Source organism: Dermacentor variabilis, chromosome 10, assembly GCF_050947875.1.
Source record: "Dermacentor variabilis isolate Ectoservices chromosome 10, ASM5094787v1, whole genome shotgun sequence".
Classification (NCBI taxonomy): Eukaryota; Metazoa; Arthropoda; class Arachnida; order Ixodida; family Ixodidae; genus Dermacentor; species Dermacentor variabilis.
Genome location: NC_134577.1, coordinates 44,958,142 through 44,983,403, shown reverse-complemented (window position 1 = coordinate 44,983,403; position 25,262 = coordinate 44,958,142). Strand labels below are relative to the sequence as shown.

Below are 25,262 nucleotides of genomic sequence, written 5' to 3'. Positions count from 1 at the left end.
CCTCTTCGTGAGTCTGGAACCATGCAAGTGGAGCTCCGTCGAGGTAGAAAACAACGTTCGCGAGCATAATAGTCGAATCCCACCTGTGACTGGTGCTGACACGTTCGTATAAGCGGAGCCAGTCGTCAACATCAGGACTGCCGACTCCGTTAAAAACACCAGGATCCCGAGGTGGGGAAATGGCGACGTATGTCGGGGCTGCAGGCGGAGACGGTTGCGTAGAGGAAGTGCCGCCAGCAGGAGCCGAAGTTGCACTGTCGCCGTTGCGACCGCTGCGAAGCTCCATGACGGGTACGGGGAACGTCCACCTCCACCAAATTAATGTTACGTGTAGCTGACGTACGAGTCTACAATATATTTACACGCAGACAAGCGGTGGCAATGATGGCGACGCTATATCAAGCGGTGGCCACGTCGTCTTCCTTCTCCTCAGTGCAGCCACACTGTGGCGGCTGTTCCGTAGCAATATTATGAACAAAACCTTAGGAAGAAGTCGGAAGCAATATTTTTTTTGTAACTTGTTTGGGCAGTAACTAGGGTATGTAATATTGTCCTGTACAAGGGCTTGGAGGCCACAGACTGCAGTTTCTTAAGTTTTGACTGGTTGCCCGGATGATCTAGTTTTGCTCTCGCAACGATGCACGGATGTTCTTGTTTTGTTCTCGCCCCGTTCTCGTCCTGAGTTCCCGGATAGCGGCTCTGGATTTTGACTCATGGTCTCTTGAGGGTCGCCGATAACGGGAACTAAAAGCATTTCATGTTCAGAACAACTCGCCGCAGGTGCGATATGAACTGAGGTCTTGGCATTATGCGTGCGAATCTCTACCAGTTAAGCGACCGCGGTGCCGTTATATCATCCCCTTCTCGGGGCATTTATGTTTGTCTACTAGAATTAACCCTGGGAGTATCCAAGATGGTGGAAGCATACATATATGTACGCAAACATGGTCTCCTAGGCTCTCCCATCCCATCTATTCCTTTAGTGGATAATCGGCTTTTCACACTTAACACGTATACAGTGTTTTTACCACTTTGACATTCCTAATGCTGACGCTTAAAGAAAAAGACATCTAATAGACTTTTGTTTCTTTAGGCCGAAATCGGGCACACACGCACCTCGTGCCAAACGAGAACTAGCTTTTTGAGACTAGAATAGAAATTATTGACAGGAAAGACAGAGAGGCTGACCAGAGCTAGTGCGCTCTAGTCTGCTACTCTGCACTGGGGAGGAGGGAAGGAGAGTGAAAGTTCTGGGATGGATGATGATGATAAGAGAAGTGGTGAGCGGTTATGTGTATGAGACAGTTGCCTTGGTTCGTACGTGCGTGCATCCAAATCGTCGCACGGAACGAGTCAGAGCAGCTGCGCGCGCATATCGATTTCCATTATGCTACTGACGCAGCAATTAAAAAACGCTCAAATAAAACTCAACCTTGCCACTGTCTTTCGCGTGCGTCACGTCATGCTAAAAGCGAGAGCGTGCTAATTTCTCTCATTCTTGCCTAGTGGCAGTTGTCGTGCATTGAGGCTCTGTGTTGAAGATTAGAGACTACAATTTGCATATATGAAGGTTTAAGAGTAGCGTGGAGGTGATTTCAGGAAGTTCGTACCCTCAAGGCAAGCGGAAACGCTGGTAAGACAATTTCAACGAACACGCAAACGCCAGCAAAACAAGCGAGACGCGCGGACTGCGAGCGATATCACTGCAAATGACCGCTCGTTCGTCTCTTCTCAGCAATATATATATATATATATATATATATATCAGAGAGCGTCATCCTTTACCTTGTATGACACCCACAGGGACGTCTCGAAACGAGCATAACTATGATACCATTGAAAAGAACACGCACACGTACTAAACCCCTTAACACGAACGAGTTCTCTTGCGAAACCTGTCCATTCCCTCCCCAACCTGTCGTTCGCCGCAGAACACCTCCGCATTCCTGCAGTTCCCCTGCCCATTATTATCCCTATCGCTCTTGTCTGTTTTCACGTCACTTCCGAGGCACTCCAATCTCATCTTCTGCCAAGTCGCCATTAATACGTTTATCCCTACGGGAGGATTCGTGGAGTCTGCCGGCGGTAAAAGCGATTGCGATGCGGTTGGCCGGTCCACTATAGAAGATTCCCGCGCCGGTGTTTCTTCTCTGTTGTGCTTTTGTGTATGATCTTTTTTCTTTCCAGACTTCCGGAACTTCTTTCCGACAGCCACTGACGGTTTGTTTTGTTCGTTTATTAATCACGCGCGAAAGGAGCGCCAGGCTCTCTCTCTCTCTCTCTCTCTGAAAATATAGCCTACCAAGAGAACAGTCTAAGACTAAGAAGAACAATCTCTGGTTAACCCTAGTAACAAATGCAAATGGGCGTTCTGTGAAGCGCATTATTTTTGCGTCGGAGATTTGCATGCATTGTATTCTCATGAAATGTACTGTAGCTCCCTTTAAACCAGTACCGACACTATATTTTACACTCTTTATTTCTTAGCGTCTGTAAAATGAAGACTTGGGACTTTTATATATTCTCCAAATGATACACTAACGAGCCTCAAATAGCCCTGGGTAATTTAATATAATAGCTTTTCCACTGCCATGTTTGGTTACGTTTCGGCTGTGCCGTGACGGGTATGACTTAGACAGTGGTCGCGTGGAAGGAGGAGATTGCGAGATTTTCGCGCTCGCTGCGGCCTACTTTATTGCCTCCTGGGCTGCTACTTGTTGTGAGGCCTCGATGTACTATATTAGACCATGTTGCAACGAAGTGCATTCAACTTTAATAGCAAGAACGCCCGACATCCATAAATAGTACCAAGCCAAACCGACGGCCGGATGCCAAGTTGGGCCGCAATTATTTTTGATGCGAATGATCGTGGTTTAGGCGGAAAAACCTCGCACATTGAGTCACGCTCTATTACGAAAAGTCACACTTTATTGCGTGACTTCTCGCTCTTTTTTTGCGCAGCAAGGCCACGTCGAAGGGGTACGGCATTTCACCGTCCAATTTGATGTTTTCACAACGCACAATTACGGGTTTGAAGTATTTTAGGTGTAATTGTAGAGCAGTGGAATGCGCGAATGGTGGCTATTTCATTTTCGGACAGAACAAAATAGGACATTGTCCTATTCGTTAGAGGAACTATTCGGACGTTCCCGATTAAATTCAGGATCTTAGTTTCACAACAGAAGCCGCAATAATGAAGGAAAAAATATATTCATGCCGATATAATTTAAAAGAAAGGGCTGATTCACGTTTATGTGGTAATCGGTGATTAAGTGAAGCTTTCTGTTATGTTCGCACTCTACGCTTTTCCGTCAGTTGTTGCTTAGCACTCGACTGCATTGTGCTTTTTTTGTTCTTTCTTTTTCTTCCTTATTTCTTATTTTATTATTTTTTTTTGTCTGCGCAGATTGCCCTCGTTGCCGACTTCCCCGCTTTTCTATAGTTCCGCGCAGCTCGCTCAATCCAATCTCCGTTTGCCTCATTTCTTTTTCCAGAATGGCTCTGCTGTCGACTCCCATAGTCGACTGCTTCAGTTTTCTGTTCCCGAGTTCATCGCTTCTTGCCTCTTGTTAAACTTGTCTATTGGGGCTCATTACTGTGGCATATTACCCTTGCCCACCGGCTTAGAACTAGCGCCGTTAACGTCTTCGCCAGTTGCCAGCTATGCGGCGGCTATCAAACGGCGCTAATTGCGCTGCATTGGCCGTTTGATGACGGGGCAGCTGACGTAGGTGGAGGGGGGTGGGGGGCAACAAGCGTGGGACGAGAGCCAGATGATCGACATGGAGGTTACGCTTTTATTCGTTCCGCTAGTTCCCTTAGGGCTAAACAATGAAATCTTCCTTACTTCAGTAAGGAAGCATTCATTGTGATGAGGCCAGCTTATGTCATCCTTAAAGCTTCCTTACTGAGGGGCCACGCTTCCTTGGTGCTTCCTCAGCGTAAGTTAGCTCCGAAGCTACCTTCATGTGTCCTTACGCCGCTCCTGGACCTGAAGTGGAGTGCACTTTACCTGAACGAGCGCTTCACCTCACTGCTTAGCCACGTAACATTTGCTTGCGCATGCGCGCTGCCGCCCGCCTGCAGAGAAGCGCGAGCATGGTACGTCTTGCCAGGAATGTTGGTTTCAGTCGCACATTCCGCACGAGTGTAGTTCCTAGGCGTTGCTAGGCGCGGACAAGGCCAGTGTGACAGCGTTGCTCAAGCACATCAAGTTTTGCGCTATAATGTGGCACCTTTATTTTACGTTTAATAAACAAAACTGGTAGAAAGCGTGCACGCGTCTCTATAGTAGCACTTCAATCTAAAGATTATGTGACCATACAATATTTTTTTATTAAATAACGGTGTTCGCGTAAAGCTTTTAAGAGATCTCGTCGAACCCAGGCATGCGGCAACCGTTCCTTACGTGAGGACGGGCGAAGGGAGCCTTCAGAGTAGGGTTGCTTCGTCCATCGGTCCTTCCCTGTAAGGAGGCTTTACGTAAGGCTAGGAAGCGATCGAAGGAACATATTATTGTTTGGGTTAGTCCCCGCCAGAAACGTGAATACCCCCTCGAAGCCCTACAACTTGGGGTCTATACCCGCTATAGGCAACGGCCAACTGTGGGTGCACACCTATTGCCACCTGTCGAGATGCACGTACCCAGTGATCCAAGTCGTCTATTTGCGCACGCACCGAGTGCCGAATTCCTGAGTTATCGCCTGCCCGGCAAGACAGCACAGTAAAAGTGGGAGGAACAGGCAAAGAAAGCTTCGCTTTAATGAAGCGTTGTTGTACGAATGTTGTGCGCCTCGATTGTGTAACTTTGTGGAAGAGGCCGCAGATAAGGTTTCGCAGATAAGTGCGTGCATACCTTCGGGTTATTCCTTTCGGAATGTGTATCCTCTGCAGATCCATATTGTTACGTGTCCCCGTGTTTGCTCTCTGAACCTTTTTGTTACGAGACACTCCTGTTCAAGTAGATTGCGAGAGCCGTTTATTCTTTCACCATCATATTTCACGCAATAATAACCAGAAGAACCAGATATTGACGTTGTGTAATATCCTAATGCTGCTTTTCTCACTTCCTTTAAAGCCCATCATTTACCGGTGCATCTTACGCAACGTTATTGGGATGCTCCATCTTCCGAATAAGTGGTGCTGTTCAGCGTTTGCTAGAAGTGGTTTCTTACTGGTTATTTCTTTTTCGTAATAAAGAACGTTCTTTAATATTTCTGAAAGAAAAGTCAATAAGTAAGCCAACACAGTTTAGGGGGCGTAATTACACTTCTGAACTAAGTTATTGGGAATCAAAGACAGAAATAAGGTTAAAAAATTAACAAATCACAATTTGTAAGATCGTACAGAAAAAAAAAATGTCCTTAATTTGTTGTTGGAGTAGCGAGATATTCAAGTAATATAAAGGGCGTATTCTTTTTAGGCTTTAGAGAGATGGCGACTGGATGCACTAAATAAATATAGTCTTTTTGAAGAGAACTTGCCCTTGATTAACGGGACGCGAATGACAAATTTCGCTTTTGTTTTGCGAACACCGTGACGTCAGCGGTGCTAGTTTGATGTCACATTTCTTTTTTTAAAAGGAGTTCCCCGTATTCCTTTGTGTGTGAGTGCGTGTGCGTGCGTGGGTGTGCGTGCCACGCAAAAAACTGTTTACGTAAGGAAAGCGCCGCTACCACGCGCTCAACCTTTCGAAGCAATCTCGTAGTCCTATCTGGCGCTTCATCCCAAGTCGGGCAAGTGCAAGACAATGCGGCGCCACTTCATCGAAAGAGGAAGCCGAGCAATGGGCGAGCTGAGTTATGAACAGGATCACGCACCACAAGCTCGGGGAGCTATAGCGGATCGCTCTCTATATCACCCGAATGCCAGTCGTGTGCCTCTCACGTTTGTTTTAGCTTTTTATCGTTTCCCTTCTTTTCTTTTTTTTTTCTTTACTCGTGTTCCATTTCCCGTGTTTTCCATCGGCCCTTCGCCGGCGTGGTTTACACTCGTCGTCGCGTGCGTGCCCCCATATCCCGCACCCGCGTTGCGTGTGTTGTGCGCCCACGCTAAGAACCGCGCAGCGTCGTGCAAGCACTGGGAGGCAGTAGTCGTAGAAATTCGCACCAAGGTTGTTTAACAGGCCCAGCTACAACTCTCGGCCAACGCATCCCTTCACTGCTCAAATAGATAGATCTATGTGAAACACTTGACGGGTTTTGAAGCAGAACCGATTTCGGTAAGATGTCTTTATATTTAACGCCCCCAAAACCGGAACACCGTTCCACATCAAGGAAAGTTAAAACGATTTTCTCGCGTTTATTTCTGGCCGTGGAGAGTGTAGGGGTACAAGGAAACAGTGAAATCATAATTGAGGAAAATTGATTAGTGTAGTAGTTAATTAGTAACCGGTTTGCTGGATTATCCCCAACTGAAAACAGTTCCGGCTTATCACAAACGCTAATATGGCCGCTACGCTGGGTGTCCAGCTCTTAAATCAGTCTTTGGGCATGAAATAAAGCCTACCGAAAATAATGCCTAGGTCTTTGTGGGGTTAAGAGAAAAATAAAATGAAAATGAACTTGAATGATATGAATAAATAAGTAGAGAACACTAAGATCAAGAAGAAATTGTAGTGGCAGTACTACTATCTGTAGTTTTTTCTAATAGTAAAGACCCGCAGGCCTATGGAAATGGAAGGAGGCATTAAAACAAGGCAGGTAAGTCGGCTGAATGCGCGAGGATAGTTACATCTCGTGGCCAACACTGATATCACGGTACAAACAGATGTGAGAGGCATATATATCCTTTTCTTAGGCGACTGCGGAACTGACCTCGACAAAATGTTTTAAGAGCGAAAAAAAAAAATGAAGTTAGCTATTACTGATGGCTGGAAGCGGACATTAACTTGCTCTCTGAATTGTTTCAGGAAACGTGGCCCTGTTATGTAACGGCCGCAGTTAAATTAAAAAAACATGGAATGAGGAAAAATGGGTAAAAACATTTATAAAAGGGTGCATGAGAAAGCCTTTTCGTGGAGGGGAAAGCTCGCACGGATACCCTGCTTCACAGGCACATATCGAGCTAGTAAGATGTAGCGAAAAGAAAAAAAAAAGCGCGAGGCATAGAATATTTTTTAGCCGCGTGTATGGGCGAGGGAAGTTCCTGGTCAAGGTCCAGATATGAAAGGATTGATTAAAAGAGGTGCCCACACAGTTGGAAGTCAGTCTGAAGGAAAGCTTGGGGATAAATGAACCGGAGACAGAAATACAGTTGCCGAATATAAATTAACATTATAACAGAAGAAAATGCATCGTATGGAGTTATGAAATAAAAAGAAAAGAAAGAAACATCACCTTATGAGCGTAAAATAAACAGTGATGATGAGCAGCAAACAGAGTAATAAGATTAAAATGAGAAGCCACTGACCATGTTGAAGGGCAAATAAAACCAATGTAACATAACTAGAAGTGTACAGTAAATATACGAATACGTGACTGTCTGGCGGCCCACATGCAATGGGAAGGTCGATGCATAAAGCTGAGCCTCAGAGACAGCAAAACAGAACGCCAGACACAGAATCGAGCCATGGAAATCCGTAATAACGAAGCAGATTAATACGGAGGAAAGGTGCAGCTGCCGCTGTATGCCGTGATGACCTAGAATGAAGTGTGATTATTAGTGGATGAAAAAAATAAACTAGCAATGTTTTCATTTTGTTAGAATTTTGCCTGAACTGCAGCGTCTGTTAGTATGACACTATTTTCGATTTCTAGGCCATTTTTTTTTTCAGAGGGAGTTCTCAAAACTCTCTGGATTGTCTCTGCGGTTTCTTTGGAATTTCACTGTAAATCTTGTCTGTGGATAAGTTATCAGCTGCTTCCAAGCAAGTGCTTTCCAAATCGCATAACGTCATGACGCGCTAGCACGGAAATTCGGCACACCTGTCTTCCCGCTTTTTTTTTTTTTGCATCGTCTCTGTCTTACTCAAACTTAAAACTACGTTCACAGTAATAGTGGTGTTCATGGTATTTCAAAAGTCCAATCGGCTGATTCCAGTTGCACGCATCATTCGCCTTAAGTATAATTTTACGCCATGGATTCCGACAACGTTCATGGTATTTCAAAAGTACAATCGACTGATTCCGGTTCAACCCATCATTCCCCTTAAGTATAATATTAAGCCATGGATTCCGACAACAAAGGCCTTGATTCCACAGAGTTTGTAAAACCACATCATTCAGTTTAGTACGCATTTGGGCTGGTCGGTTCGTGATTACGAGCAATAAAAACAGCGCTAAACAACAGGACGAGTCTGTGTCTGTGTCCCTTCACTCGTCCTGTTGTTTAGCGCTGTGTTTATTGCTCACATCATTCAGTACGTGAAGAAATTACTAAGCGGAAAGGGGACGTTTCCTCTATATATATTCCCTCAGTAAGCAGATACTGAGGCTTAGACGTAGGTTCCCAAAGGCCGTAGGCTCCCCACCAGCCTGTAGTTTCCCGAAGGCTGCACGGTTTTGCGATGGGCCGAGCAGAGCCTCACGGGACGGATAATCGAAACGAATGCCTCTCCGCCGTGGCCCGAGAACTCTCGCTCACTCTGTCACCCAGCCGACACGCCACCGCATCTGGCGCTTCGCGAGCTCGCATCGGTGCCAGAGAGGATTGCGCGCCACGAAATGCCCGGAGCCGACTCGTCGTTTATCAGTGCTGCCTCCCCGCGTCACTGCGTCGTGGGAGCTTGGATTGCTTCGCCTCTCGCGCGCTGATAGGACCGGTGTCCCGTATCTGAATAATAGCCGCGCACTCTGGCCTTACGTGTCGCGGAATGAAAGAGAGTTAATGCGTAATAAATAAAGCAGGAGTGAGTACGAGAATCGCGGAGGCCGCGTTGCTCTTAACAACACGTTTATTTTTTCCGAAGGGTGTCCCTTGACGCGAAACAGATTCCTCCCCTGTGCTACGCGTCTCTTACGAGGCATCCAATCCTCGCCGATTTAGTCAGCCAGCTACGACTCTCGCTGCCGTCTTTCAGGTCCTTTGCGTCGCGTACGTGAATGGAGCGGTCGTTACACTAGGAGGGCGGGCCTCCTTTGTGAGCCCTAGTCTTCCCGGAATTACGTATACACACGCACCTATGCCACTGGAACGCCAGATTCCTTGTTATTATGACTGCAGGCCAAGCATGATGCTATCTAATGTGACAGCGCGTTATCAAACGTTACAGAACCTAATATCTACACGGAATCGCTCGGTACATTCAGGAAACTAAAGAAAGTTACAGAGACGTTCACAATGGGCCATCAAATATATGGACTAAAGAAGTTATTCACCTTCGCTATTACCGTGCCCTGAATTCAGGGCGCGGAGAAACGAATATTAATTCAGGGATACAGTGCGAGTCCGCTTAACAACTTGGCTGACCGAACGGCTAGTTGACCGTCGTTACCTGACAGTCCACTACCTCCACTTTCTTCGGACCCCACAGCTCTCTTACAAGCGCAGAAGTTCGTTATTCTATACGAAAGACACGTGCACTTATACCCCCGTCTGTCTACTCGTCGTTGTTACTCCTCGGTGCATCGTACAACGCGACCTAATTTCGTGTAATACGCAGCCATAAGGGTCGGTTTCGCTACCTTCTGCTGGCCGTCTTCGAAGGCTATGTAGGGCTGCGACAGGTGGCAACAAATTTGATTGGTGATGCTTGAAATACACTGTAATGCAGTGAACTGTGATTCACGTTTCCGCTACGGACGAGCGCTTGCGGAATAAATCCATCAGTGCCTGTTTCCGCCGCCCCCGCTGGTTGGAGAAGCTGACGAGAGTTCGGTCAGTGTTGTCTGCCTCTTCCATAGACAAGGGTCGCTTGGCGACGTACTCCTGCAAATCAGGGTAGTGGAACGACCAGCCGAAGGCGTCACTAGTAAACTTATCGGCCAAAAAATATAAGTAAAGGAGAATTGAGGCACACGCTGTCAAGAGAAAAAGAAAAGGACACATAGAAAGGCAGGGAGGTTAAGCAGAGGTCAACATTTCACATGCCGATGGTGGTGTGGAATGCGAAAATGTACGCGTAGTCATGTTCAGGTGCACGCGTTCTACGATCCCAGGTGGGTAAATTTAATCCCTCCCTTTCTTTTGTACTGTCTTCCGTCTATTCGCTCCCTCCGTCCCTTAGCTCGCTCCTCGGTTTCGTGTCGCCAGTTATTTTGCTTCCTGTAAAGCATGCTCTGCCGCACGTGTACACTTGCTGCGGCGAAGATTTAATGTGGGGTCGGAAGAAATTGTTATGGCGAACAGAAGTTGTTCTCTGATTTCGAGTAAAATTACCGATTTCTCAGAAAATTGACTAAACTTTCCGTGCACTATGGAGTGAGGATGGACGTGGCTATGTGATGCATTCACAATTGGCGTCTAATATCTAATGTTCTTGCTTTTTTAGTGCGTGGACACCGTGCTGGTGTGTGTCTACTTTTTCTTTAAATTTTGTTGTTGCTGCAATACCTCTTTAACGATCCGCTCATATTGGGTTCACGTATTCTGCATTACCTGCGCGTGAAGGAAAGAAGCTAGGAGTTCTGTCGGAGAAGTACTCAGTGGAGCGCTACACCCTTCCGAAAATTAGTGTGCATTTTACCTTTTTTTAATATTTGTTTAAGACTGTGAATCCAAAGATTCGTCTCTGAACTACTACTGACGTGTGGGTGTTTTTTAAGCCATGGAATTTCCCAACGCGTCACGCATATTTCCGTCAACTAAAACAAATTATCCACGAACATGTTTGCCACACAAAATCATTAAAAGGAAGCTTTCCTAATGAACCTTCCCGGACTTTGCCGACCGTGGACAGCACATGCTCTCGCGTGCGAGTTTTGTGGCGTCAGAATTGGTTTATGTGTTTTGGTAGGGGGTGGCGCTGCGTCGCGTTTTCAACACGGTAAATAGAGAAGTTCTGAGGAAGGCAAAAAAGCTTAAATACATGTTTACGAAAAATGCTAGGAGGAAAAGCATGTAAAGCATGCCTGAGTAATTCAAGCAGACTAGGTGACTATTTATCACTGCCCCGTTGCAAACGGAATGCCAATAAATCATCATCATCATCATCATCATCATCATCATCCGCCACTTTGGATGATGGTTGCAGGGTGCGGTCGTCGCCAAAACCCGGTGTGAGGATCTTGTTGAGGTGTGCAGTTCAAACTTCCTGGCTCACCGCGGATTCGCTTAAATCGACAGCCACAATGCGTGGGATCTGCATGATTTTTGTTACGCGCAAGCGTACATGGCTTACCAGTGGAATCGGCGAATGCGTGTTCGAAGCCGCCAGGTAAGCGAGTGCCGGAAGTGGAAGGCGTCTGGAAGGAAAGCGCCTGGAGGTGAAGAGAATCGCGTCCTAGGGAAAGTACTAATGAGCGCGTTGAGCGCGCGGCGAAGCATTTCCACCTGGAGGAAAGTCTAGTTGGCGTTGAGCAAAGCAAAGCAAAGAGCCGACGATGTTGGCTCAAATCTCGCGCACGTAAGGGAGGAAAGCGGGGAGGAAGCGCGCCGTCTTGCGTCGCACGCGAGGCACCGGGGCAGAGGGGACGGCAGGGCGGGTCCGTTCTACTCTGGTGGCTGCTGCGTAATGTGTAGCCACGCGAGCCGTATCTTGTAAGCGTTCTGCGATGCGCACCGTCTTCGCGCAGCGAGGACCGAAAGGTACGTGTGCGCTGAAGCACCCATACGCTTGCGCGTCACGAAGTGAAGCGTCACTGTAACTTTTTTTTTCATTTCAGAGGATTTTAAACTTGGGATATTAGGAATTTCCTAACGAATTGAAAACGCTGATGCTGTAAACATAAAACAAGTTCTAAGCATCATTCGTTAAGCACTTTCTTGTGTTCATAGCTAAACCAGCTGTTCATTATATTTTTCGATGGCTGATTGCTCGCCTGTGGAACTTCGCGCTGAGTGCTGAAAACCACTGTCACCGCAAATAAGAGAACAAATGCGAAAAAGAAAGTTGCACACTCATCCCAAGTTTATAAGCACATTTTGCACTCCTGCGTGCCACCGGAAGGGAAAAAAAATTGCAGTTACGCATTTTGAAGCCGCGCCAAGACCGCGGGAAAACTCACTTTCTCTCGGGCCGCCCGCTGTTCGCATAAACATTTGCCGACGGTTGTACTTTCTCACGGCGTACCGGCGAAGACGCAACCCTTATTCCAGAGCACTCGAATGTCCACGGAGAAAGCATTACACGAAACTGCACTTAGCCACCCAGCGTCCATAGCTTGCGGCAACGAGCACCGCGCCCCAAATCAACCGCTCCGCCCGAGAGAAAAGCTTCATTTTATGCGTTTTTCGTTTCTTTTTAAGAAATTTTTTTTTGGCTATAGAGACAATAAGTGTCATTAGGCAACGCCTCGAGGATTGAAAAAAGAAACACGTAAAAGCAACAAATGAAGGGAAAAGGCACGTGCGACTGAATTTCGCGCAACAATGAGCTCGTTACGACCGATGCAAGAGGACGCTCTTTGTAGGATGTGGCGGGAACAGAAATGGCACAGGTCGGAAAATGTATGCGCGAATACCGTGAAATCGCGCATGTTATGCCATTCCTTTTATTGTACAGGAGAAAAGTGTTTGACTGCTGCAATGAGAGGAAAACAAATCATAAAGACATGAAAAAAGAACTGATCGAACTTGTAACAAATTTATGTTAGAATAAAATAAAATTTGACTTGCCGTTTTTAATTAGCGTATTAGCGGAGTTGGCCGAGCTTACATGGCTCAACAGCCGTCTGCTCAACAAAGAGGGAGTGAGTGAGGGGGGGGGGGGGGGTACGCGATGAAAGTTTCGCTTAAAGCGGAAGCTTTAACTCGAGGCCAACTCTGATTTCCGTGTTCAAATGCATGTAAACAAAAGAGAACCACTGTATCGAGTTGAAATAAATTTGTTGCGTTCGAGAGACAAAGTTAAATTCTAGCAACTAAAGGAAACAGGGTTTTGATTTGCGTTAAAATGTTTTACAGAAATTGCCCGAAAATTTATAAGTTAAAACGAAAGACGACTGCAATTCACAAATACACAACTCTGCGGAAAAAAAAACAACAAGAACAAATATCGCATTCCTGCAAACTGCATCTGTTAGAGCATTCAAAAGACACAAATATGATACGTGAATTTAGAGCTCACGTGAAATTCTTAGCGTACTAACGACGGTATCGTAAAATTACTGCACAAAAACTTGTCGTATAACTAGAGTGGTGTATGGTACATCAATTTAGTCCGCTTTAGTTACCATAGTCGGTACAGTCAACCACAAAAGTTTGCGGACCGCGGGATCTCAGAAAACGTTTAGATTCCGAACAGCCTATAACAATAGTCAGTAAAACCGAACATCACGACCTTGTTCACATATACTGATAGAGGGTGTAAATTCGAATACTAGGCTCCGTTGTGAGGCTGCGCTGATGTTCAGTTTTATCTCAGATTTCGTGTTCGGTAAAATTTTGGGGTTGACTGTACATAACAAGACTTGTTGCAGGACGAGTAGGTTCACGGTATGTAGCAGAATAAAGGACCGCCAAAGAAAAAGAAGTGACACTGATGAGAGTGATTGAGCGATAGTGGTATTCAGTCCGCTGTGTGTGTTTTTCTTTTCGGTGCTCTTTTAATTTTACTTCATTATTAGGTGCAGTGTACACAGTTGTGATATCGTTATCTATTACTGTGTTAGCGAATTGAAAACTTGGTACTTCTGCTCTGCTTTCAAATTGGAAACAATAAATATATGAGGGCCGGAATAAGAAAATCCGTTCTCTGCAGTCACTGTAGTATAACCTAATATATATATATATATATATATATATATATATATATAACAGACCTCATAAAGATTGGTGCACTGGTTGACGAGTTTCTCCGTTTCGATATATTTAGGCAGGAGCTGCAGAGCTATCATCATGATCATCATCAACAACAACGACGACGACGACGACCTATTTTAAGTCTAATTACCTCTGTGCTGCCCCAACCGATTCTAATTTGCGCCCGCGAATTTGTTAACTTCATCACCCCACCTAGTCTTTTGCCGTCCTCGACTGCGTTTCCCTTCTTAACATTGTGGCCAATATGTGACATCTCATGGTACTAGTGGCGACTGCGTGACCCTAGAAGAGAATGCTGTCGCCATGAGGCACACGAGAGAACCACATTGCTTCGAAATATATGCAGGAGAGCGCTGAACGAAGTCGGAAAATCCGAAATAGCGGAAGAAGAGAGGAGAAAGTGGACCGTAGATGCAGAGCTCGTTGATTGGGTTGCGAGAACCACTGATTTTGAATTGGCTCTCTCTGCAGCACTTTCCTGGGCGCGAAATAAGTGCGCATGCGCGCCTGCTTGTGCCAATGCTTACTTTTACTTTTCCCGCCCTCGCTATAGGCCGAAATCACGCCGAGTTGTGCTACTTTGAATGAACGGGATACACGTTCTTTACGGTTGCCGTGACGGAAGCCCGTTTCGACGAACGCGCGACGCAAGAGAAAGAACTCAGTTCTAGTGAATAAGGAAGAGACTCAATTTGCATACGAAAATGGACCTTCGTCGCAGAAATTACGGCAATGATTCTTTTATCGCGGGCGCTTGCAATGCTTCTATTGAATCCCCGATGTGTATGTTTATGAGCACCTACGCTAGTGTAAAAGAAGTGTACAGTGTGAATTATTTACACATTGTTTAAAGGTGTGTGTGTTTTTCGCACATTTGTGCTTCTTTTGACATGCTCAAACAGCACGGTACAGCCTGTCTAGAACAAACTGTTTATATCGGCAGACGAAGCAACCACACCTTATAAGGACACTAAAAAGGAAGTTCATTTGAAATTTATTAGTAAATCACATGTTTGTGCTACCGAAAAATTCGCTGTTACCCTGACAGGGGTTCTGTTTAGCTAGGAAAGACACAGAAACAAAATACAGGTGGCGCCAGCGCTTTTGAGTTTTCCACACCTGCTCCCCGGGACATCATAGATCCTGATGGCGTCTGCTCAAGCCTAGCTAAATCTTTTTTTCAATAAAAATTTATTGAATTTTATTGTAAAAGAGTCAAAGGCAGAACTTAACAACTTTACACATATTTACTGACCCACTGCGACTGATATACAAAAAAATAAAAACAATAACTTGTGATTTGTGACGTCACACTGACGTACAGGCACATGGACTTTCAGCGAAAATAAAACGAACTTTAATCTTCACTTTAATAATGAACATCCTACTCCGAATTTAACAAAAGTATTGTTCTAGGAGAAATGGTCATGAGCAGAACTAATGTGTTCCTCTGTAGTGTCTTTAATCTCTTAACTAAGCGGTCATGAAGAGGGATAAACAATGTTGTGACCGCGCATGCGTTGTTACCGTATTACGGAACTCGAAGCACTGGGTCAACAGCACTTCAACGTCAAAATGCGCGATAATTCCACGCATTCAAGAACGAAAAAAAATAAAGAAAACAGCGCTTCCCTTTGTTCTTAATGTAATGTCGGCCAAAAAAGTAAACGGACCACGGCTCAAGTGGCCGGAGCGGCTGCGGGGCCACACCGGGGCGCTGCTACCGCGCTCCGCGCGCTGACGGCGAGAGTGCCCCGAGTGACGCCAGACTTCGCCCTCACTCTCACGCGGGGTCTCGTCACGCTTGATAAATTTCTAGTGCACCGTTCGGTTGCTCTGCTGCTGACGGTCGCGACGAAGGGGACCGTGCGTCGCCGGTAGTCCAGCGCATGGCGCTGTAGTGCAGTAGCGGGCGGCCGCAGGGCATCGAAGCGCGGGACTCGGCAGGAATGAAGACCCATGCTGGTTGTTGTTTTGCTTACGTTCACCTTGTGTTTCATGTTAGTGCATGTCGCCGGCGTCCACCGCTGCTCCATTTTAGGCTGCATAACACAAGTAGCAGCAACGATGGTGATAGTGATGTGCGCTTTTTCACGCCAGCCCGATAAGTTACAGGCGCGAAGCTCTACTGAGGGCACGGCTTTTCTGTCAAGGGTACTTTTCCGGCAGTGTCTCCAGCAGTGCGTTTACTATTTAAATGAGTGACGCGTCTGAAAACTGCTTTAGTTAGCTACTACAATGCGTAAGCTGTTATGAAACTTTACAAAAGTACGGCCAGGAAAAGATAATTGGGAAGGCGAATAGGAGAAACTAGTTCATCGTGAAAGTTTATTCACGGACGCATCCCATGGCTTGTAGGGGTCTTCAGTGCGATGAAAAGTTGCCGTCGACCGCGATGACTTGGCTTGCTCGCCTTTGCATCGAGTCGTAGAGCGCCGCCACTATAGCTTCGGACGTCTGCGCAGCGCTTCCCGCTACCTAACTTATTGCGCGGACGTGAAAGAGCGCGCGTCACCGTAGCCGCCGTTGCGGCTACTTGCGTTATGCTGCCTAAAATCGAGCAGCGGTGGAGGCCGGGGACATGCACTAATATGAAACACAAGGGGAATATAAGCAAAACAACAATCACAACGGGTCTTCGTTCCTTCTAAGTGCCGCGCTTTGATGCGCTGCGGCCGCCCGCCACTGCACGACAGCGCCATGTGCTGGACTACCTGTGACGCACGGTCCCCTTCGTTGCGACCGTCAGCAGCAGAGCAACCGAACGGTGCACTAGAAATTGATCAAGCATGACGAAGCCCCGCGTGAGAGTGAGGGCGAAGTCTGGCGTCGCTCGGGGCATTCTCGTCGTCAGCGCGCGGAGCGCGGTAGCAGCGCCCCGGTGTGGCCCCGCAGCCGCTCCGGCCACTTGAGCCGTGGTCCGTTTACTTTTTTGGCCGGTAGTACTTCAAAGAAACAAAGAAAGGCGGCCGTCTGTGCTTTAACTGACATTCCGGTGACAAACAAAAGGTCAACGTCATTGTAGTTCATCAGCACGGACGTGAAATATCTTGCGTAACTGTCAAGGTTTGCTACAGTTGATCTCCTTCGTGAAGAATACACGCCGCGCTTGCATCATCTGGTGACTAACGGCTGTGACGTCACGCCGTGATGGGAATGTCGCTGATGCTATTGCGGCATGCTTTCTTCTTTTGTACAGTTTAAACTTGTCAACACACGCGATTCAGGGGAGCAGTGGCGTGTTTAAAGCTACACGGAAAGACAACTAAATTAGTTTCTATTGATAAAGTATTACGGCGAACTCTAGTTTTGTGATTTCGTGGTAATATGTGAATATTGGGAGAGAAAATGAAGGTAAAAGCTTCGCTCTTCGAATTTCGCACCACAAACCCCCAGTGCATTTACGTCAGCGTGAAGTTGTGCATTTCATACTACACGTTGTTTCGCATTTGGGCCGCCGTGGCTCAGTAAACGTTTTTGAAGCCGCCTAAGCTCAGATTTTGGCTTATTTGAAATACAGAACGTAGTCAACTTTACCGACAGATTTATCTAAGCCCGAGCAGACGGCGTCAATATCCATGACGTCACTGCAAGTTAGTGCGGGAAATTCACGGTGACGGCGCTGCCAACCATTTTTGTTCTAGCGTCCTTTCTGGCTTTCCAAGCGTCTTCCAACCCAAGTGTGGCCTTTTTGGTATTGAAGATGGGTAATTTTCAGACTCGGCTTAGATATTTTCTCTCTCTTTAGCGTCCTTTTAAAGAACGATGACGTCGAGTGCATGTCGGCTCCAATCAGAGGTTTTTATATCGCGCATGTTTGCGTGTCGTCAGGCGACCGCGCCTGCACTTGTCCGTCATTTCTGCTTCCTTAGTGGGAACAGCGCCAGCAGAAGTTCCCTAGTGGGTAATGCAAGAATTTTCGCCTCGGAAAGCGTTCTGCAGCCCAGCAGTTTAGTGTAGCGTTTGCATAAAAAGGACACTACGGAGGAATAATAGGTTGCGGTGGTGCCAGTGCGGTACTTCTTTGGGATAAGGAAAAGGTCCACCTTTGGTCGTAAGATGATTTCGTAAACCATAATTGTAGCAAAAAAAAAAAAAAAAAGAATGAGAGACGGGTGGTAACGGAGCCGTTTAGTTTCCGCGTCAACTGGACGTGACGTCAATGGATTTCCACTGCACTTGCTTGGGTCTAGTAATAATTATCCATTTTTTAAGAAGGACTAGACTGAATTGTAAGAGAACCGAGAAAGTGTACACAGCAAGTTTCAATGACATTTTGGGCGTCGAAATGGTCCCACTAAGCGGGGGCAGAAATGTTTCCAAACCAACGCTGAGGTTCGGCCACTAAATTCGAATAAGGAAAGTTTGATGTTTGGCTTCCGTTTCCTCCAGTGATAGTTTGAATTTTATTGAGACGTCTGTACATCACGTTTGCGAAATATGCGAAGATGAGACCAGCACGGCATACCTTCTGCAAAAAAAAAATTAATTATGGGGTTTTACGCGCCAAAAACCCCGACCCGATTATGACCAATTTCGACCACCCGGGGTTCTTTAACGTGCACCTAAATTTTAAGTATGCGGGTGTTTTCGCCCCCATCGAAATGTGGCCGCCGTGGCCGGGATCGATCCCACGACCTCGGGCTTAGGAGCACAACACCAAAGACTCTAAGCAATAGAACTTTGATTTGGGCAAGTTGATTCATGGCTATTCAAAAAGCGCAGCACGACTGGGACGGAGACAAAGAAACACAAACCACAATACAAGCGCTTGTGTTGTGGTTTGTGTTTCTTTGTCTCCGTCCCATACAGTCGCGCTGCGCCTTTTGAATAACCACTAAGCAACCTCCGTTGGTGTCAAAGATTTTTCCCCCGTAGGAAGGAAAACGGCGTTTTGAAATAAAGTTTTGCCGGTTTAAATTGTTTCAGGGATGCCATTTAGGGTCCATTTAGGAATGACGCTCAGGGGCTTCCACTTTTATCAATTATCACTCACTGAACCTCAGCTGGTCAGAAAGCACGCAGAGGTCCAGAGAAAGTGAGATTGCGTAGCCAGAATCATTTTAAAGGGACAGACAACCGCTGAGAACATGAATCTAGATAACCCTGCTGATGGAAAAATTGCCTATCGCAGCGGCTAAAACAAGCCGTGTTTTTCTCGTTAAACGTGCATTTATATGGTTAGTTCTTCACTAAATGTCGCGAAAAATTACCTTTGGCGCTCCACGCGGCAAAAGCAGGAAGATGCATAAGGGGCCTATCAGATGGCCTTCTATCGGTGTACGCGGTTACTGGTCTTTTTATTAGTGCTGAAATGCAGTAAACTTTTTTGCTGTTATAAGATTTTTCTAACTTACAGTGCGCAAATAAGCCTTCACTTGTAGGGAGTAGAAAAGTGGCGCTGCCTTAGCTTTCGTTTTCGATCAGTTGGCTTGTCTCATCATGACTCTTTCGTGACTCGTCATGACTCGTCATGAGTCATGTCGAGTCATGACGTAGGCGTGCACTCAGAGAAAAACACGGTGCAAATATAAGAAAGGTAGGTACAGCGACGCGAACTTATTGCATCAGCTTTTTATTTTTGAAAGGGGTTGAAAAGGTCAAGAACGTAGGTGGTTAACCACAGGTACACTCACTCCTGCTAAAGTAGAACGATGGGCGGCTCTCACAATTTGCGAGGCGGGCTATCGTCATCGCTCTCGCTTCTCAGCGTTGCTGAAGAGGGACTCTCGCTTTTTTAGAGGCCGCTAGATCGAAAAATTCTGCTTGAAAAATATCCACACCCTTTTGGAAGTAACCGCTGCAGGTGCAAACACTACCGAAGGTGAACTTTGCGTTGCGCCATAAAACAACTAGGTCCTTGTAAATCGGTTGTGAGTCCTTTTAAGAGATAAATGCGAAACACTAAGTACCGAATGTTGTAAGGTGACTTGGGCGGCAGCGATGTCAACTTTGCCTTTTTCGCGGCGGGGGATTTTGTAACCAACAACAGAAACAAGTGAGAAATCTCAAGATTGTGCCACTTCCAAAAGTGATCCATTTGTCGCCTGCATCTGAGTGGTCGTATGCTCAGGCCCGCGTCTCCCGTTTGCGCGCAGTTAACCTCGGACGAAACTAATGTACGCGTTATTATTTGCTTGTGAAATCGCATGGAAACGAGCGAAAATCACGTTCCAGCGCTTTACAGCTCGCCCCTCTACGGCGTCTTTCCACGCAATGCGAGATCTCGACGGCAGTTGTCCTGGGAACAAAACTAAGGAACCTTTTAGCTTGACCCGCTTTCCTGAAACGCTCTGACAAACAAACTAAGAAAAAAGAGGGAAAAAAGAACAAGAAAGCTGAGAGGAATCAGCCTTGTGAGACGCAAGCGTGAAACGTTGTTGTCCTTTCACCGTGAACTGCGTGAATCGCAAGTCGTACGTAGCTTGAGACCCTATGCAAACGTAATCCTCCATAAGCCGAAGGGATGTGTCTTTGCTGTTGTTGTTTTCGAGTCAGAAAGCAGATGACTGTACATAACGCTTTTGGACATGCGCAAACTTTAGCCCCGGAAACACTTAGAAATTGTAATTAGCGTTCTCTCGCTTATGTGGTCCTGGCACGACGTCTCAAACCGCCCCTTCCTCCCCGCTTTCCTTCTTAGTGGTCGTCTTCGTTGCTTATTCAGCCCTCGGGACTTTGGCGCGCATTACGGATTTGTTCCGCTCTACGCCACAGAGCTTTGAGAAGACGAGCACCGAGCGAACAAAGTTAAGTTGACCCGCGTCGCTCCCGGGGGAGGCAATCTTTCTTCAGAGGGCGACGTGCTTGAGCCTGAAAATTCGTTGCGGTCTTCTCCGGGTCGGGGTGAATAATGAGAAGCGCTCTCGGATCACAAGCAATCTGTTTTCGTTCTTTCTCGTTTTATTTTCTTTCTTTTTTTTTGTGCCCAGCTCCTTTGCTCCGTCTGTCTCTTGCCTCGTTACGACGAATCCGTGCACTAACATACGGGGATGCGTGCTTTTATTATTTCATTTAGGAGATGATTTCACGCTTACCGCTTATTTGTTTACACTTGTAATTTGCGACACGGTCGTGTGGGATGGTTCAGTTTCAGTACAATACTTGTCTTCTTTAACTGCCTAAATACCCCCCCCCCCCCCCAAAAAAAAAGTAAATAGAAACTCAGATAAAATGCTATGTTAGTCTTATAAGCGCGTGTCACCAGCGCAGGAGCATGCTCGAACGCGCCATAAAATCACTATGTTGTGACGTACGCTGGTCATTAGAACCTGTGGCCTGGGAATGAGAATGTACTAAATATGACTGTCTGATATCTCAGTATATTATTGAGCGCAGCAGACAACTTTATATGAAAATGACGAGCCGCTGCCTAATTTACTTAGAGGCTTTCGACGCAACAGTCACAGTAAGTAGACGGTAAAAAAAAAAAAGAACAAGAAAGAAAGTGGTTTCCCGTCTCTTTGTTTGTTTTGCCTAGTGTACCCGTTAATAAAATTTTTCGTACTGATAGTGATGCATGTCGTTAAGAACATTGTTTCTTTATTTTTTTTGCAATTACTTTCATAGAAAAGTCAAAAGGCAATCAGTCGAAAAATCGCCGTTAGGGCGTGACGAACGAAGTTTTCCCCGAGGTACGTGGATGGATCCTGCCGTCTTTGCTGTTTGAAGGCGTTGTTCAATGAATAAATGAATATCGACCACTTTGCAGGAGATCGTTCCAATATCGCGCCTTCGGTTTGTCGCTGTTCAGTGCCCCTCATATTCTTCGCTTGGTTTTTGTTTTAGCGAACTGCGAATATTGCCCAAGAGACCTCGCACTCGCAAAGTAGGAAAACTAGTCTAGTTGCGAAAGAAAAAACGTGTGCACAGTGAAGCTTTAACTTTTTTTTTTTACCCTTCCCTTCTTCGTTGCAGGTGGTGCCTGTCACGGACTCCAGCTAACAGCCTGGTTTCGAGTCTATCGACGCCTTCCGGAGCGGACTGCACCGCAGTCTGCGACAAAATATTCCCGACCTGCCGTCTGCTAACTCATGCGCACTAATCAATCGCCGTCAATGACGCATTGACCGAGGCAAGTTTTGGCGAGAAACCTCGCAACCCTTGAAGTATCAGTGGCGTTCGGCCGAAATTCTTTAACGTCCGGGCGAAGCGGTTTCCTCGTATAAATGCTATTTCTTTTCTGGCGAATCTCCTACAACTGGAACTGGCAAGACGATGCAGACGAGTATGTTTCAACAGTGCCCTACGTTATAGAGCGTCGTCTCAAGAAGCAGGCACAAACATTAGCCGCACGAAGGCTGCCTCGCAAATTGCGGGAGACTTCGCGATTCACAGACAGGCTTACTCTGTGACAACGGGAGTTGAGAAATAGGGAAAAAAATGCACGCCTCGAAGCCCAGCGCATCGAGAAAACCGCGAGAAGCCCACTAATACTAACCCAACACTAGGCGGCGGCGGCGACGACGACGACTCGGACACCAAGGATCCCACGACTACTCACTTTGTTATCGTGCACATCGTCTGCAGCATTGAAGAAGGCAGGAGCCCAAACCAGCAGCTTCTACATATCCGCTCGTGTGAAGAGGTATTGTATTCATAATACTAACGTACAATCTCTGTACCACCGCGATATTTCAGGCCCTTTCGTCGTGACCTTTCGATTGTTGTCGCGATCCTTCCTCTTTTAAACATGTATGTAAGTACACCGCAGCGAACGCGGAGAAAACACGTGGCTGACACTCTGTACGCACGTCGTGATCGGCGCATCTTCTAGCGTTACATTTGCCGACGCGAAGGATACTTGATGTTCAGACCGTACTGATCGCTGTGTCGAACTGTTTGCTCCAGTAACCGGATAACCCTGTGGTTCGTCCTTCAAGTGTCGTTCGTAATATTAGGCGGGCAATGCTCTGTATTTGTACGCGCAGTAACGTTCGGTACCTCTGTCCTTCCTGACGCGAAAGTGCCTCCTTTGGCGCTTGTAGAATTTCTGAATTGCTAGCAAACTGAATGTGCGTCGTTATTGTCTGTTCGTATTATACAGAGTGTGCTACGATAACCACGGTTGAGAGAATGGGGCTTCATTCCCGGAGAACAGAAGCGTTAGTTCGTTTCGTCCCTTGGACTCTGGGTGACTAAGCTAAAAGCCCAACGCTTTCGATCGTCGACTGGTCTGGTTCGAGTCGGTAACAATGGCTTAAGCAGGGCATATCGTTCCATTGCAATCTGCCTTATGACAGTCGTACGACAAGGGCGGAAAAGTAACGGATTAAACGTTAACAGATGTTAAAAAAAATCTTTCAGTATCATGTGCTGTCTTGCTGTCGCTTCAAGTGAACTAGGAAAGCTTCCGCAGTAGTGGCTTGCCGGGTCCCTTTTACTATCAATGGGCGGCTCGCGATTTCGTGCGCCAAGTTGACGTCGCGTGAAACGCGTCCTGAGGGGGACTGCCCTCTCTCAAGCTAGGTATTTAGCGTGGCAAGTTATCCAGTGTTGAGCGAGCGTTTTGGTCCTGCGGCAACTCTCGAAGCTATACTGGCCGGCAATAAGCATCACGCATCTACCGCTTCAAGAAGCCGTGTCGTTCGACAGCCCCGGTCGCCTTCTTGAACAAACTGTAACCATCCGAAGGTAGGAATTTTTCCTCGCAGCCAATTTTCTCGCCGCGAGGTAACCGTAAAAAAATTACCTTTCAACGGTGTCGGTACTGACAGCGCACATATCCGGTTACCGTGCAGTCCGAAGTGTCACAGGCCCACTCGAGTGAAGGCTGTCTCACCGCGTTTTAATTGAAGAGGCTCTGCTCGGCAGGGAAAACAGCGCGAAAAGGACACAGGCCTCGATTAATTCTCGCCGGCCGAATTACGGTTTCGGACAAAGACACGCTCGACCAGGAACGCTTCAAGTGCGACGAGCCGGAAACCACGACTCCCCGGGTTGCTTCATCCAAAAGTGGCTGCTTGACCCTGGCGCCGGCGGCGTGGAAAGGTCCGGCCGCCTAATTAGTTGCCGGCGCGGGCGAGTTCTCACCGAGCACGAAGAGTGGCGCTCGGTAGAAGGTGAAGTGATTGCCCGGGTTTCGGGCGCTGCGCCCGCACGCCCTTCGACGACATGAAGCCCTTCACTTCCTGAGCTTTCCACTCGGCTCCGCGGCGAAGCTGGGTAACCTGGGGTCGTCGTCAAGCGGCCTGGCTTCGGCCAACGCTGCGGCCAATGGCGCGGCCGGCGGCGGCAGCGGCGAAGAGTCGCTGCAGTGGTGCCACAACGGTACGCACTACCTGGACGGCCGCGGTACCATCCCGCCTCCCGGGGGCGCCGTCGTTAAGCAGCCCTGGCGAACGGACGGCACAAACAGCCAGGCAAGTTGCACAATCTCTCTCCCTCTCTGTGTGTACTCGAGTACCGCGTTCTATCTACAAGAGTGATGTTTTAAGCCGTTACATGTCTAATAAGGCCCAACACTTTTAGTCGACCCTAAAGGCATGCTTTGCACCAACCTACAACGTTACATTTCTAGGTTAACTTCAGGTTTCTGGAAACGGCGCATAGTTGGGAAGGTAGCTTCGCGGGCAGAAGCACCGCTACGTGGATCGCAAGACGCCTATTAGGAGCATCTTAAGCTCAATATGCATACGCTCAATCCGCACGCCTTCCGCACATGCGGAAGACGTAAGGAAGGCCACGTGGATTAAACGTGAGTCGCCCCTTTACGGCGCCTTTCACAGTCAGATTGTGTATTTGCGATGTTGAAACTGCACAACGTATTCTGATTCAACAGATGCCCAAACTAGGTTGGCGAAGGGTCTCTCCTCTTTCTCTTTCACATACAAATTCACTCGGTGCTTACAGTGACCGTAACCCTTTATTTTCTTCCCCTCTTCCCCGTCTCTTTCCTTCTTCGCTGCAGGCGAGCGCGGTGGTGTACGTGCTCGTGGTGCTCCTGCTGTACGCGCTCGCCCTCGCCGTGGTGCTGATCAAGTACGTGCGCCGGGAGCGCTACGAGGCCCGGCTGTACCACCTGTGCGACGAGTTCATGCGCCGCGACCGCTTCCTCCGCCTCTCCAAGCGACACTCGTCCATCCGCTCAAACCCGGCCGCCCGAGGGGACAACAACGAACAGGACGAAGGGAAGGTCTAGCTCCGACCTCCGGACGGTGCCCGCCCCCAACCCCTTCGACTCGCTCCCTCGACCGGCGCAGCTCTCCGTTGAAAAGTTCCGCGCGCAGTCCAATCTCACCGTCAAGCGATTCCGCACAACTTTTCTTTTTTGGCGGAAACCTAAACAGAACCTCTGCGGTTTCTGCGATGGAGTTTTGCGGAAACAGTACGCGAAACGTACGAAATTCGCGGACTGCGAGCGGAAACGTTTCAGTAAGGAGTTTGGGTTGACGCTTCGGTAA

General features: G+C 47.3%; 1 long non-coding RNA gene across 1 annotated transcript in view; it reads left to right on the top strand.

Annotated features, from left to right (window-relative positions):
* The window catches only part of LOC142560445 (uncharacterized), a 115,726-nt gene extending 91,506 nt beyond the window's left edge, over positions 1-24,220 (top strand). The window contains exon 3 of the long non-coding RNA XR_012823372.1: positions 21,778-24,220. This is a non-coding gene — a long non-coding RNA (uncharacterized LOC142560445). The remainder of the gene's footprint in view (positions 1-21,777) is intronic.
* Positions 24,221-25,262: the final 1,042 nt, after the last annotated feature.